Source organism: Eretmochelys imbricata, chromosome 1, assembly GCF_965152235.1.
Source record: "Eretmochelys imbricata isolate rEreImb1 chromosome 1, rEreImb1.hap1, whole genome shotgun sequence".
In the NCBI taxonomy this organism is placed as follows: domain Eukaryota; kingdom Metazoa; phylum Chordata; order Testudines; family Cheloniidae; genus Eretmochelys; species Eretmochelys imbricata.
Window position 1 is genome coordinate 253207634 of NC_135572.1, and position 16209 is coordinate 253223842.

Genomic DNA, 16209 nt, shown 5'->3' on the forward strand with positions numbered 1-16209 from the left:
TGTAAATTGTATCGTTGAATCTCAGGGTTGGATGGGACCTCAGGAGGTCATCTAGTCCAACCCCCTGCTCAAAGCAGGACCAAGCCCCAAATGTAATAGGTGCCTATCTGTAGTTTTAGGCAGCTAAATATATTTTGAAAATCTGGGGCTAGAAAAGTAGTCTATAGAAGGCAACATCATGTAATGCAGGCCCACAGCTCAACTTCATCTTGTTCTATTCAAATTTAGCTCCCTACCTGTTTTTAAAAATAAATATATTTCCACCTCTTATTTAGTGCATTTTGTAATCTGATTGGCCAGCAGGGGTTTCAAAAGAGGGAGTAATCACTTAACTACACTAGATTAAAAAAAAATTACAGCCTTTATGTACATTAACGCTCATCTTTAGTTTTTTGGTATCTGAGATGTCCTTGGCATCTCGAGGTGTATCTTCGCACTAAGGCCCCCAGTTCAGCAAAGCACATATGTTTAATCTGAATAGGACTTTAGCAGATGTTTAATTATAAGCTCATGAGTATGTCTTTCCCTACTCAGCAAATTACTTAAGCCTGTGATAGAATACTTCAGTGAACCAAAGTCTAAAACTAAAACTTGATTTCAAGGGGAGTTAGACCCCTAAATGCCACTGAGGATCTGGGCCTACGTTCCAGGGACTCCAGGTCCTGATACAACCCATAGTTTGCCACATGCCTTTTATTTATATACAGTATTCTATACCCAGATTTGCTTTCTCCTCTTTCAGTCAACCTCGCCTTATATAACACATGCAATTATCATAACCAATATGAGATGAACGGCTGCACACTGTAGATCACAGACCTCCCTGACCAGCCTTCCAATTTCAAATAGAAGCAAGAACTTGCTTTAACAACGTACATTATGTTCATTCCGCATTGAATTCAAGCCACTAGGTAAGGTAATTGGGCTCCTGGCAAATGTGGCAGCTGTAGGCAGTAATCATAGCTCTGCTCCTGCTCCCATGGCAACCAATGTGTTTACATTCACAAAATTACACAAAACTTTCTGCCTCCGCTGCACAGGAGAACACAGAAAGCAAAGGGATTTGAGAAGGTGAATGTTTAACCAAGCGATTGGGGAGGAACCGTATTTACTCTTTTGAGTGCGTTGGAGTGAAAACTTTAAGGATAACAGGTTGTCTTCGGATAATGATTAAGCATCTGATTATCCCCCTCTCTCCCAATCTGCATTCAGCAGGTAAATTCCAGGAGCAGATCTCACTCCATTTAAGTCAAGTTGCCCGGGAGACAGAGGGAAGAAGAGTTTCAGAGTAGCAGCCGTGTTAGTCTGTATTCGCAAAAAGAAAAGGTGTACTTGTGGCACCTTAGAGACTAACCAATTTATTTGAGCATAAGCTTTCGTGAGCTACAGCTCACTTCATCGGATGCAAGAGGCTCCCAAGAGTTAGGACACAGCTACATTGCAATCAATGATATGACTGCAGCATGTGTAGACATACCTGAGATAGTTTTAATCTAGCTAGTGCAAATATTAACAGGGAAACTGCAGCAGCACAGGCTTCAGGGTGGGCTGTACAAACCTGACCAGGACCCTGGGTACTTATTTGAGTGGCTAGCCAGTGATGCCATGCTTCACTACAAATGGTAGTGACAAAGCCCTGGCTGGGATGATTTAGTTGGGGATTGGTCCTGCTTTGAGCAGGTGGTTGGACTAGATGACTTCCTGAGGTCCTACCTCTCCTCCCAGTTTAGTGTCATCTGCAAAACTTGCTGAGGGTGCAATCCACACCATCCTCCAGATCATTAATGAAGATATTGAACAAAACCGGCCCCAGGACCGACCCTTGGGGCTCTCCACTTGATACCGGCTGCCAACTAGACATGGAACCATTGATCACTACCCGTTGAGCCTGACAATCTAGCGAGCTTTCTATCCACCTTATAGTCCATTCATCCAGCCCATACTTCTTTAACTTACTGGCAAGAATACTGTGGGAGACAGTGTCAAAAGCTTTGCTAAAGTCAAGGAACAACACATCCACTGCTTTCCCCCATCCACAGAGCCAGTTATCTCGTCATAGAAGGCAATTAGATTAGTCAGGCATGACTTGCCCTTGGTGAATCCATGCTGACTGTTCCTGATCACTTTCCTCTCCTCTAAGTGCTTCAGAATTGATTCCTTGAGGACCTGCTCCATGATTTTTCCAGGGACTGAGGTGAGGCTGACTGGCCTGTAGTTTCCAGGATTCTCCTTCTTTCTTTTTTTAAAAGATGGGCACTACATTAGCCTTTTTCCAGTCGTCCGGGACCTCCCCCGATTGCCATGAGTTTTCAAAGATAATGGCCAATGGCTCTACAATCACATCCGCCAACTCGTTTAGCACTCTCGGATGCAGTGCATCCGGCCCCATGGACTTGTGCTCGTCCAGCTTTTCTAAATAGTCCTGAACCACTTCTTTCTTCACAGAAGGCTGGTCACCTCCTCCCCATGCTGTGCTGCCCAGTGCAGCAGTCTGTGAGCTGACCTTGTTCGTGAAGACAGAGGCAAAAAAAGTATTGAAGACAGAGGCAAAAAAAGTATTGAGTACATTAGCTTTTTCCACATCCTCTGTCACTAGGTTGCCTCCCTCATTCAGTAAGGGGCCCACACTTTCCTTGACTTTCTTCTTGTTGCTAACATACCTGAAGAAACCCTTCTTGTTACTCTTAACATCTCTTGCTACCTGCAACTCCAGGTGTAATTTGGCCTTCCTGATTTCACTCCTGCATGCCCGAGCAATATTTTTATACTCTTGCCTTGTCAGTTGTTCAGTCTTCCACTTCTTGTAAGCTTCTTTTTTGTGTTTAAGATCAGCAAGGATTTCACTGTTAAGCCAAGCTGGTCACCTGCCATATTTACTATTCTTTCTATACATTGGGATGGTTTGTCCCTGTAACCTCAATAAGGATTCTTTAAAATACAGCCAGCTCTCCTGGACTCCTTTCCCCCTCATGTTATTCTCCCAGGGGATCCAGTCCATCAGTTCCCTGAGGTTGTCAAAACCTGCTTTTCTGAAGTCCAGGGTCTGTCCAGGGTTCAATTATTATTGAAAAATAAGGAAATGTAAATAATTTTTGACAAAAACTTGAAACTTTTCTTGGCGGGCGGGGGGAAGAATGTCTTGGCCAGCTGTACACCTTGCAGGAACAGAGCTTTCGAGCATAGAATGAACCTAAAAGTTGTTTTGTGTTTTATAAGGGGGAGCGGTTCCTTTGGCCTCTGCTGTACTGGCTTTACAGGAAATCAAGGACATCCATTCCCAGAATTATTGTCTTTTACAAAAACTGGATTCGCTATAAAAAAGTGTTTGACTTGTTTATTCAATACACTTGTGTAACTGATTTGGAGATTATCGCAATGAAAGACAAGCTAATTTGCAGTCCTACTGTTCTTTTATCAAAAATCCCTGCTGCAAAGCAGCCATAAGAAGAGAGGCTGACAGCTTTGGCTTAATTACTCTCCTTAAAAGTCTCTCTTCAATAGAAGTATCAAATGGAGGATTTCAGGATCATGAATACATTATTCTGGTACCCCATCTGACAGTAATGGGGGATTTTAATATATGCGGAATATTAGTCTAACAGAGGTTCTCTTGTTATTAAAGTGAAATAATTTTCATAACCATTTTAGAAATAAAGCATTCAGGTTTGGACTAATTCTGTTGCCCCAGCTCATGCTCAGTAGCCCCAGTGGAATCAGTGGCACTGTTCACATGAGTGAGGAAGTGCTTGATGTCAGTAGAGGTGGCAGAATCAAGTCTATATGTGCGAAGACTGAGTCAGGGCACAAGGTGATGCTTTCTGTTGTAGTAAGATCGTTAGAGGTGGGCGAACAAACAACACTGACTGGATCATTTGTCACTGGTCAGGGCAACTGCACCTGTATTTTCCCATCATGGTCCAGGAAGGGCACACACTCTTCAGCTGCCAGCTCCCAGCCATCACTTCTCCTGGGTGGAGACCTGCATCTCTTTCCCTCTTGACTGGCGTATTTTCCAGGCTGCACAGTTCCCTGCCTACACAGAATTTCCCAAACTGGGCAGACTGCCTCAGTAGACCTGCTCTGCCTTTCTTCTTCAGATGCTATAAATACCATAATTGCCCACAGTTAACTTACCACACAGCTCTTTTCTAAGCAAACACATTTATTCTTAAGCCAAAAGCATCAAAGTGAAAATATTACAAACAATGCTAATAAGCTTACCAGAGATCACCACAACCCCAAACAGGGTTCTGGCAGGTTAACTGTCCTTCAAACCCCACTAAGGGGTTCTTCTGCGATCATAAGTTCTTAACTGTCCTGATTCAGAACAAGCAGCCTAATGAATCAGAGTCTTTTCTTTATACAGTTGGGGTCTTTGGTCGGCCCTCATGTAACAGGTGGTCAGCAGCAGACAAAAGGTCCCCTCAGAGCAAAGCTCCAAGAGCTGAATTCTTGCATAACCAGAGGGTTTACATTTGCATGTAACTCTGCCTAGAGATTTCCTGGGAAACCCACATAACTTTAAAAGTTCACATAGATTCAAAGAGTCATTTGAAACTCATAATACTTTCCAGGGTTTGCGTTAGTCTGGTCTCCTCGCTAGAGATGTTACAGATAATCCCACAATATATAAACTGTTGCATTTTTTCCTACAATGAGCTCCTAAGGTACTTGCACTTAATTTAATAAGGCTTTGCCCTTTCACACCCTTTTCCATTGGAAAATGCAGTTCCAGTAAAATCAAAATGTTTTGTGAAAAAATAAAAGTCAGTTTTGCCAAAATTTTGTTTCTGAAAAAAACTGAAAAAAGTTGACACATATCAAAAGTGTCATGACAACATTTTCAGAATGAAAGGTTTCAATTTTTAGTTTTGAAATCACTTTGTTTTGAATTATTTTATTTTGTATTATATTGTAATAGAAAATTCTATAAAGTCAAAGTTGAAATAAGTTGGTTGGTCAGAAGTGAAAAAAGCTTCTTGGAATTTTCGTTTGTGGAGACTTGAAAAAGCCAAATTTCAAAATCTCCAGACCCTTGAGAAATGGGATTTCTGTCCTCCATCTGTCTCTACAGATCATGCATTGTTTTCCCCTATAATACAACATATTCCTATAGTGATGATGACTGGTGACAGGATAGCTATGGTATGTTACATTCCATGTTGGATTAAGACCAGGTGTGGCAATTTGTGCTTCCTTTCTGTGTAATGTTTGCTTGTCAGTACACCTAATTTTAGGGAGAAAAAAGCGAGTTGTAACAGGTGTAAAAAAGGCAGCTCAGTTTGAGACACATTTACAAGTAGGGTCTAAAATAAATCAACAGCCCAGAAAGGTATCCAGGTAAGAAAGAGGAGTAATCCTCTGAACTGCCACTTAGCTGCTTAGTCTGTCCAAACTGAACAAAAAAGGCCCAAAAAAGGTTTCTGAAGAGCTCCTTCAATAAAAGTGACAAGAGCTTTAAAGGTACAGACAAGGACACAGTTTAACTACAAGAAGCCTTCTTTGCCAATACCTCCATTCTTCTCCATTGGCAGGTGCATGCCAACAGCATAGGACATCGGTTTCCTCTTTTGTTTTACAGAATAACAGCACACTATCAAACATGGGGTGACTCTACAATGCAGCCACTTTAAAACAGATTTCCTTTGTTGTCTGAATTGGAAATGGGAGAACAAGAGGGAAAGATAAATATTTAATTAGGGGTGCTGAAACAATTTTTAGTGGGGTGCTGCTGATGGAAATCCATGTATTTGGGTTATTACTACTTCAAGCCAATGGGTACGGCAGCAACCCCAGCTCCAGCCCCATGGTATTTAATCAATAAAATGATCTCAAAATTTCCATTTACCAGGGCAATGTGGGAGGCATAGAAATCAAATACAGCCCATGTAGTTGGGAGGTGGTGGGTGGAGACCGTTGATCCCATTTCTGGGTCACTAACCAATTTTCAGACCACTTACAATAGTAAATTACAGTCTTAAAATGAAGGATAGTGGAGAAAGTCACTGTTTGGTTTCCTTCTATAGGACATTTTAAAAGTTAACTGTTTCATGTCAGCCACAAAATCTGAAAAATGCTGTGAGAAAACACTCGTATGAGTGACATATGAAAATGTACCTTCTGCACCAGCACTTGAGCATTAGGATTGTAGTCTGCCTCATACAATATGTACAAGCTATTTCTGAAACAAGTTGGGATGTACAATACATGCTGATGTTCCCATAAGAATATCAAACACGGCATCAATCAAGCTCACGGCCAAAGAAATATTGGTGATTTTTTCCAGTCTTTTCCCTTCTCACAATACTTAACACATTTGCAAAGATGAATTTACTCTCGAATTCCTTGTTTTGGTGCTGCTGTCATTAATGATTTCTTATTGCATGCTAAATTAACAGCACTTTTTACATGCCGAGTAAGATGCCTTCCTTACTGCAAAGCGTTTACAATGCAGCGAATGTCCCTGTGAACATGTAGAGCTGCATGGAAGTCAGTGGGCTCTGAGCAGACACAGAGCTCTGCCCCAATGGAATTCCATTGGAGGATTGGGGCCTAAGATGCAGCATAGAATCGTCTGAGTGTGCAAAGTGATTTATAATGAATGTAAACTCGGTTTATTCCTACTAGTTTCAGTTTAATAGATATTAAGCATATCAGATCAAATCCATTTTGATGTCACTCCAGTGAATTAAATGGAATTCCATCAAGGATAAATTTCTCCCAGTGATCCCAATGACTATTGCCAAAAATCAAAATATTTGTCACACTTGAAATGCAGATTAATTCTTAAAACAAATTGCTATGTGATCACTGTATATCTAAATGTTACTTAAACCACTAACAAGTAGCATTCAGTCACTTTTTGTGGCAACTTATCTTTTCAGAAGTAATCTGACATAGCGTGAGATTTAAGTGATCAACGCAACCATGATCTGATGCCTTTAATCAATGAACTGATACTCAAATAGTTTTTACTGTCCTGATTATTCCAGACATATGCTAAAGAAACCTAACAGCTGTTTCTTTTGAGAAGAACAATGAATGCATGGTAACTAGACCCCGTCTGGTGCCAATGCTGCAGTCTGCACTCGGGCAAAACACCAACTTGAAGTCAATGGGAGTTTTGCTGGAGTGAGAACTGCAGGATCAGGATTGCTGAACCTGTTGATTTATTCTTCTTTCCAGCAGAGGGCACCAATGAATACTGAAATGGCTTTCAGATTACTGACGTGCTCAGAAAGACCAAGCCAAGGGTTTATTTGAGGTAAAGAGAAAAATAATTCTATTCCCTTCTCTCAAGCAGCAGTGGCTTGAGCTTTTATTTATGCTTATGTAAGATACCAAAGGCTTTTGCAATTTAGCAGTATTACTTCAGGTAGGCTAATGAAATAAAAGTTAATTTGATCTATTACTTTTAAAAGTTTCCTTTGAACTTTTCCCACTGGGGGTGGGGATTGCCTTCTCCATGGCAAGAAACAAGGGGATTTTGGCCTCTGAAACTCATGGTTTTCACTCAGTCTACCTCATGCTCCTGCCCCTTGAAAGCCTGTTGCACAGCAAGAAGCCAGCTCAGCTTGGTGTTTTGTGAAGTCTCAGTCACATCCCCTTTGCCCAGCCCCATCCTTCTTCCCACCAGATTGCTAGGCCCCACCAGGAGACTTCCATGGGCTCTAGGAAAAGAGAAGGGGGTGTAAAATGCCATTTAGGCAGCTGACCCCTGCCCTCTGTATGGGAAGAGAGTCACAGGGCACAATCTGGCAACATGGGCCAGAATGAGACCAGCCCATTCTTGAGCTCTCTGTCGGAGTACATGGTGACTATATGTCCATGCTCAGCTCCCGCAGCAGGGAAGTGCGTGTGTGTGGTGAGAGTGGGAGAGAGAAGGGAATTTATACAGAACAATAATATAGTTCCAATCAAAGATGTCTTTTGTAGCAAAATCCCATTTACCCTTCAAGATATAAATATTGCTTACTTCACAGGTATGCTGGGGGGCTTGTAACATGCTCTCAAATTTCCTGTACAGTGTAACTTTCACTCAGTGGGGCAAATTATGGTCTCCTTGACTCTGATGCAATGAGGGTTCTGAGAACACAATTTAGCTTAGTAAGTACAATGCATTATTAGAATCATCACACCAGTCTTTGAGCCAAGACAGAAGAGCACAGGGAAAAAAGGAAAAATATATGTTGGTAAACCACTCATGTCTTATCCTAGTGCTGCTGACATCCACTTTCTCCTTTTAACTCTCTCATCAAAACCCATTTCTTCCTTGAAGCCCTGCAGTGTTACTCCAATATCTTTATGTGGCTGAATTGTCTGTTCAGTTTGTAAGTTCTTTGATCCCTGCCCCATTTTCTTCTCCCTTTTCTCTGCACCACTAAGCACATTGTCAGTACTCAGCAAACAAACTACCCTAAATTCTACTTTGTAATCACTATATTAAACACCTATGGGGAAGCCCTCTTGGTTCAATATACCCTTATTTCAACAACTGCTGTATTTGCCCAGGGACCTGGGGATTAATATGAGAATTGAAAGGTGGATAAGGAACTGGTTAAAGGGGAGACTACAACGGGTCATACTGAAAGGTGAACTGTCAGGCTGGAGGGAGGTTACTGGTGGAGTTCCTCAGGGATCAGTCTTGGGACCAATGTTCCCTCTAATTTTTGACAGGCCGTGTGCGCAAAAAATTTCTTCTGTGCAAATTGTTGTGCTTCAGTGCAAATTTTTGTGCGTGCGGTGTTTTGCCGTGTGCGCGGGGTTTAGGATCTGTGTGCGTGCGCACACGCGCACAGCTTAGAGGGAACAGTGCTTGGGACCAATCTTATTTAACATTTATATTAGCAACCGTGACACAAAAATTGGGAGTGTGCTCATAAAATTTGCAGATGACACAAAGTTACCAATACTTTCCAATATGGAGGAGGACCAGAATATCAGACAAGATTATCTGGATGACCATGAAAACTGAAGTAATAGAAATGGGATGAAACGTAATAGTGCAGAATGACAGGCCATATACTTAGGGACTAACAACAAGAATGTTTTCTATAAGCTGGGGATTCCAGTTAGAAGTGACAGAGGAGAAGAAAGATCTGGATGTATTGGTTGAGCACAGGATGACTATGAGCCACCAATGTGATGTGGTTGTGAAAAAGGCTAATGCGGTCCTAGGATACATCAGGTGAGGTATTTCCAGTAGAGACAGGGAAGTGTTAGTACCGTTATACAAGGCACTGGTGAGACCTCACCTGGAATACTGTGTGCAGTTCTGGTCTCCCAAGTTTAAGAAAGATGAATTCATACTGAAATAGGTGCAGAGAAGGGCTACTAGAATGATCAGAGGAATGGAAAACCTACCTTATGAGAGGAGACTCCAAGAGCTTGGCTTGTTTAGCCTAACCAAAAGCAGGCTGAGGGGAGATATGATGGCGCTCTATAAATACATCAGAGAGATAAATACCAGGTTTCCTCCCCCCTTCCCCCACTGCTCTCCTTGGAAGGCTGTTCCAGAACTTCACTCCTCTGATGGTTAGAGACCTTCGTTTAATTTCAAGCCTAAACATGTTGATGGCCAGTTTATAAGCATTTGTTTGTGTCCACATCAGCTGATTGCCTATGTGCATCAAATAGGCATCCACATCACTACCTAACTGGCTTCAAGACTGAGCTTGATAAGTTTATGGAAGGAATGGTATGATGAAGCTGCCTACAATGTCATGTGCCCCATCTGCAACTGCAAATATCTCCAGTGGCTGGTGATGGGACACTAGATGGGGAGAGCTCTGAGTTACTTCAGAGAATTCTCTCCCAAGTGTCTGGTTGGTGGGTCTTGCCCAAGTGCTCAGGGTCTAACTGATCGCCATATTTGGGGTTGGGAAGGAGTTTTCCACGGGTCAGATTGGCACAGATCCTGGGGTTTTTCCATGTTCTTCTGCAGCATGGGGCACAGGTCACTTGCAGGTTTAAATTAGTGTAAGTGGTGGATTCTCTGCAACTTGAAGTCTTTAAATCGTAATGTGAGGACTTCAGTAACTCAGCCAGTTATGGGTCTGTTACAGGAGGGATATGAGTGAGGTTCTGTGGCCTGCAATGAGCAGAAAGTCAGTCATACTTCCATGCAGTATGGCCCTGATCCAGAATGGGATCTCTCGGCACTACCACAATACAAATAGTTAACAGTAACCTGGGAACATTCTCACTGTTCGTATAAAATTTGCTGTTTTCCTGCACGTCTTCGCCAGTACGCTCACCTGCTAGAATACTAATGTAGAGCAAATGCAGTAAAAGAGAAGCCATTCAAGTAAGTCAGAAGTTCACAGAAACCTCAGCTCTGATCCCAGACCATAAAACGATCTTTGTAGACTGGTGGGCAGTACTGTCCCTTCCACCTCCGTCCTTCCCCAGTACTTCCCATGTAGTTGTGTTCCATGGTTCCGTGGACCTGACCTAAGCTGCATCATTTACCTTATGAATCAGCTCTCCGGCAGATCTTTGGTGCTTTGACTGCATGGCTACACAGAGGTCCGACAGTGTGCAGCAGAATCCTGCATCCAATTTAGACATGTCGAGAGTCTGCTTTCTCTCAGATAGGGCTGGGGTATACTTTTTCTTGAGATGGATGGCTGCAGCACCAGTGGAAAGCCTTTGTTCCATAGGACAGGTCTTTCACCTACACATGAAAGTTTTGTTTTCTCCCTCCACCACTTGTTTGCTTACATTGCGGCAATCCCACTGTAGTTGCTCTGCAGTAACAGAACAGAATTTTGCCTACAGGTGTCTGTGAATGTAGTTACTGTGACAAAGTTCCTCCTCTGCCTTGGAGGGTCCTGTGCTTGTTGGCAGATTTGCTCGCCTCAGAGGTTCACGGCAGCCTTCAATTTGGCCACTTTCGTGGCTCAAATCTGCCGTTCACTCAGTTAGCCTCATCACTGGCCAGCATCGGGAAAGGAAGAACAATCCCCCCAGTTTCTGCTGATCCACCTAGTGGATCGGGGAACAGGCCAGAGACTTCCCCTCTGGTGGAACCCAGAGTCCAGGTCAATTCCTCCGATATCAAGTAGGGAGTTGGAGGGATGGGGAGAACCCAGGCCCGCCCTCTACTCCCGGTTCCAGCCCAGGGCCCTGTGGATTGCAGCTGTCTACAGTGGCTCCTGTAACAGCTGTGTGACAGCTACAACTCCCTGGGCTACTTCCCCATGGCCTCCTCCCAACACCTTCTTTATCCTCACCACAGGACCTTCCTCCTGATGTCTGATCATGCTTGTACATCTCAGTGTGCCAGTAGTATGCCTTCTCACTCTCAGCTTCTTGCACCTCTTGCTCTCAGCTCCTCGCATGCACACCACAAACTGAAGTGAGCTCCTTTTTAAACCCAGGAGCCCTGATTAGCCTGCCTGTCTTAATTGATTCTGGCAGCTTCTTGATTGGCTGCAGGTGTTCTAATCAGCCTGTCTGTCTTAATTGTTTCCAGAAAGTTCCTGATTGTTCTGGAACCTTCCCTGTTACCTTACCCAAGGAAAAGGGACCTACTTAACCTGGGGCTAATATATCTGCCTTCTATCACTCTCCTGTAGCTATCTGGCTTGACCCTGTCACAATATCCTTTATGGTATTGCACAGGAACATAGGAATAACCATACTGGGTCTGACCAGTGGTCCATCTGGTCCAATATCCTGTCTCTGGCAATGGTCAGTGCCAGATGCTTCAGAGGAAAGGAACAGAAGAGAGCAATTTCAAGTGATCCATCCAGTCCCAGTTTTTGGCAGTTGGAGGTTTAGGAACACCCAGAGCATGGGGTCGCGTCCCACGCCATTTTGGTTAATAGGCTTTGATGGACCTATCCTCCATCAACTTACCTCATTCTTTTTTGTACCCAGTTATGCTTCTGGCCTTCATAACATCCCATGGCAACGAGTTCCACAGGTTGACTGTGTTGTGTGATGAAATACTTCCTTATGTTTGTTTTAAACCTGCTGCCTATTCATTTCATTGGGTGACCTCTAGTTCTTGTGTTATGTGAAAGGCTAATTAAGACTTCCCTATTCACTTTCTCCACACCAGTCATGATTGTAGAGACTTCTGTCATTTCCCGCCTTAGTCCTAGCTTTTCTAAACTGACCAGTCCCAGGTTTTTGTTTCACTCTCATATGGAAACTGTTCCATACTCCTAATAATTTTTGTTGATCTTTCTCTGCACCTTTCCAAATTCTAATATATATATATTTTTTTTAGATGGGGCAACCAGAGCTGCAGAATCACCAGCGACATATTGGAAATACAAATAGATTTCACATTAAGTTTGCACCTTCCTGGAATCTTTTCAATCCTTAAGAAATAATTTATATCACAGAAAGTTCAAAGCACTGTTTGCAAGGATTGCTTAACATGAGATCCACAGGAGTTAATTAGTAAAGCCAGCAATTTCAGTAGTTTGTAGGGGATCGTGCCAGGTCCTCACGGTATGGTTCAGCATTGGTTCTTGGTAACTGATACCTTGGCTGGAGAGCTTTGAGTGACTGGAGTTTCTGTGCAACTGGACCGCATCAGGCTGAGTCAAATCTCTGAGTGACCTCTAGATATAACCTTTTGAGGATTCCTCTTGTGTGGGGGAGTTGTCAGGTGGCATCCCCTCAGTGCAAGGGGGATGGTCAAGGGGGAAGGGTTTTCCCTGGCTGCCAGAATGGCCCCTTAGAAGCCACTTGCAGCTTCCACAAAGTAGAGCAGCCCTAAAGCCCAGCTTTGTGTCAGGAATTGACTGGCTCTGGGAACAGGGTAAAGCATAAAGGTGGCTTACAGACATCTTTGTACACTGACCCTGTGTAGTGTCAAGTGCATCTCAGATACCCTCTCACTAGCTCCCAATCCATTTTGCTCTAACTAAAGTCAGCTATTTTCTACTTGGTTTCTTGGCTTTGATTAACCAGGACTCCAACCCCATTAGCACATTCCTTGTTTTTATTTTTAAAGAATGTGTTGCTTAGAAACTTATTTTTTATTTTACTTTGAATGTAAATCTAATCTGCCATAACAGACCAAAGCTTATTTCTTGAGAACAATTCCTTTCTGGGACCAAGGCCATTAAATCTTTACAACGAGCACTATAGGTTACAAACATTCTGCAGATTGTAACTTTGTTATGGAGAAGGGACATAAAACAGTCAGCTTTGAAATATTTACAGCTGAAGGGTGTGCAGAATGGGTAATCAGCTTTGTGTCTGGCATTGGGTGTAAAATCAAATTATCAAACGAATGATGGAATCCTTTGTGGTGCAAGGAAATTTCCTGCTCCTTTTTGGAAGTGGGAAAGGATTTTGCCTTTCTTTCATGGCAAACTTCTATCTTTGTGGTGATTTTTTCACATTTTCTAAGAAAAATACCAGTGAATGACTTAAATGTTCCTTCTGTGCTAACACAGGTCAGAATACTGTAACTGATGCAGAAAGCATTGTAGCCAAATATATAAATAATTATATTTGATATTTATTAAGGTTGCTTAACAGTTTCCCCATACCTCTTCCTTTGAGTTGCTTATAACTGTCAAAACTAACCTTTTGGGCTGAAAATTTCCCTACTTGATGTGTTTCTTAGGATTTTCTGGAGGGGTGGATCCCAAGAGGTTAATTCTGTTCTGAGAATGAGATCAATGAAAAAATAGATCATTTTGATGTAAAATATTTTTCTAGCTATTTTTTTAAACAGTTTTAGTGCCTCAGGGGTTGGAGTAGGAACTTGAAATTTGTTTGGCAGGGGTGGGGAGGCAGGTCCTGGAATCAGAATTGCCTATCAATGTCCCCTTGGAAATCATTCCAGATTTGGCTGAGTTGTAAGCTGCAGTTAATCACCATTTGCATGTGTGCAGTAGGAAGTCTGCCATGTTTCACTGCACATTTATCTAGACCAGTGGTTCTTAACCTTTACTGTAGCCTGCACCCCTTTGGTTCTCAAAATATGTTCACACCCCTTAACAAAAATCATTGAAGTAGGTCAGTTCTTTAAACCTAGATATATCATAACTATAGAATGAAAGAGAATTATATATTTATTTTAATTTCACAGTAAAATTAATACATGAAAAATTATACACTTTTTAAAAGTTTACTGGCTCGGTGACTCTTCTGCTGTTGATTTTTTTCCAATGATGTTCAAGAAACGAGGAACTTTTTTTGAAATAGCCACATGCATGTCCTCCCTTGCATTTAGGTGGTTTCTGGCCTTTGTTTTGATGTGTAAAAGTGATGAAAATCCTCTCACACACGTACGTAGTCGCAAATGGCGCAATGATCTCCAGCGCTGTCTTCTCCAGTTGTGGAAACAGTGCTAGTTGAGCACACCAGAAATTCTCAAGCTTCATTGTCTCAAACTCCATTCGGCTTTAGCCATTGGCTCGTAATTCAATGAGATCATCTTTCATCAAATCACTATTGTTGATGGAATCCAGGTTAAAAAGTAATGGATCCAGTATCCATTTCTTTGCCACATCAAGATCTCCAGTGGAAAAATATTCTTGGAAAGAGTCACTCAACTGTTGCAAATGCTTTGTCACTTCAGTTGCGATGGTCATTCCTTCATTTTCTGAAACAATTGTTTCTTCAAGAAAAGGAAAGTTAGTGAAATTTCGTTTCTCAACATGCTTTATCCAAACTGGAAGTTTCCGAATAAAAGCAGATAACTTCTCTCTGGTTGTTACTGTGTTCATCCCAGTTTCTTCAATAGATGTGTTGAGTTCATTGAGGAGTGTGAATACATCTGCTGTGTACGCTAGGCAAAGGATAAACTCTCTATTTTTGAAATCATCAACTAAATTACTGCTTTGGTTACAAAGAAACTGACTTATTTCTTCACGCATTTCAAAAATACAAGTAGCATTCGACCACAGGAAAGCCACCTCACTTCTGTATGGAAAAGAAGGACCGTGTGCTCAGCACCAATTTCTTTGCAAAAAGCATGGAAGACACAATGATTAGAGCACATCCTCTGATGAAGTTTACTGTACTCACCTCAGTAGACAAAAATATCCTTCAATTTTGTAGGCAGAGTCTTGTATGACGGTGCAACATACAATATGTGATCATGATAGGAGGTACTTCTTTCTTTACATAGGCAACAAATCCTGAAATTTTTTCTAGCATGGCAGAGGCACCATCGATGCAAATTGATCCACACACATCAAGTGTTATCTTATGCTTCAAAAAGAAGTATTTGACGAGATTGAACACATCGATTCCTTTTGTAGTTAATTGCAATGGTTCACAGAACAAGAATTTTTGTCAAGCTGAATACCCACTTCAAGAGGACTAGCTTTGATATCTTCTGAAACTTGCTGCAAGATATCCTGGCTCATTGCATGAATTCTAGAACAGATCACGTCATTTGACAAGGGAACCTGCTGAAGCTTCTTTTGTGCATCTGGCCCCAATACTATTTTTGCCATTTCCAATGCACAAGGTTTCACTAATTCCTCAGCTATTGTATGAGGCTTCTTTTTCTTGGCACACAAATACGCAACTTGATAGGATGCTTGTAACAAGGGCTTCTCAAGTGATACAAACCCAAACGTCCTCAAGGTTCCACTATGATCAAATTGTGCCCTCGTAGACTTCAAGGTGTCAATGTCATGTCCAACAGCTGCACCACCGTGCTGTTTGTTGAAATGTTCAGACAGCTTTGATGATTTGAGATTTGTGTTTGAAAATAACGAGCTGCACAGTACACATTGTGGTCGTTGATTTCTCGGTCATACAAGTGAACCTGTAACGAACACAGAAACGCAAATGGAATGACGACTTTGACATGGCAAGCATTACTGAAATGAAAAAAATATATAAATGGGGATGGGGGGCCTATACACTTTTAAATGCATATTAAATAGATGTTATTACTCACCGCAAATAGCACAGTAGGCACACAAAAAATAGGCAAGTACTACCCAGAGATGCTGCAGAGTTTTGCTGTGGAAGTGAACTGTAACCGACCTGCTAACAGTTAGCGGCTAACTGAATTCAAACAAAGCAGGGTTGCTGCCACATCATCTGTGCAGGCGTCAAGAAATACCCAGCAACGTGGCGGTACACTGTATTTTGTAGCGAGATAATTTCACTACAATTAGCTTAAAAACTTGAAAATAGATGTTTTGTTTGTATATCACAATAATCGTTTATATAGAGATATAATGTTAATACATACATATGTTTGCTAAAACATAG

The 16209-nt window shown here is 42.0% G+C and overlaps 1 pseudogene; it reads right to left on the reverse strand.

Moving 5' to 3' along the window:
* Window positions 1-14101: 14101 nt before the first annotated feature.
* On the reverse strand, window positions 14102-15798 carry LOC144273327 (protein FAM200C-like; annotated as a pseudogene).
* Between the last annotated feature and the right edge of the window lie 411 nt (window positions 15799-16209).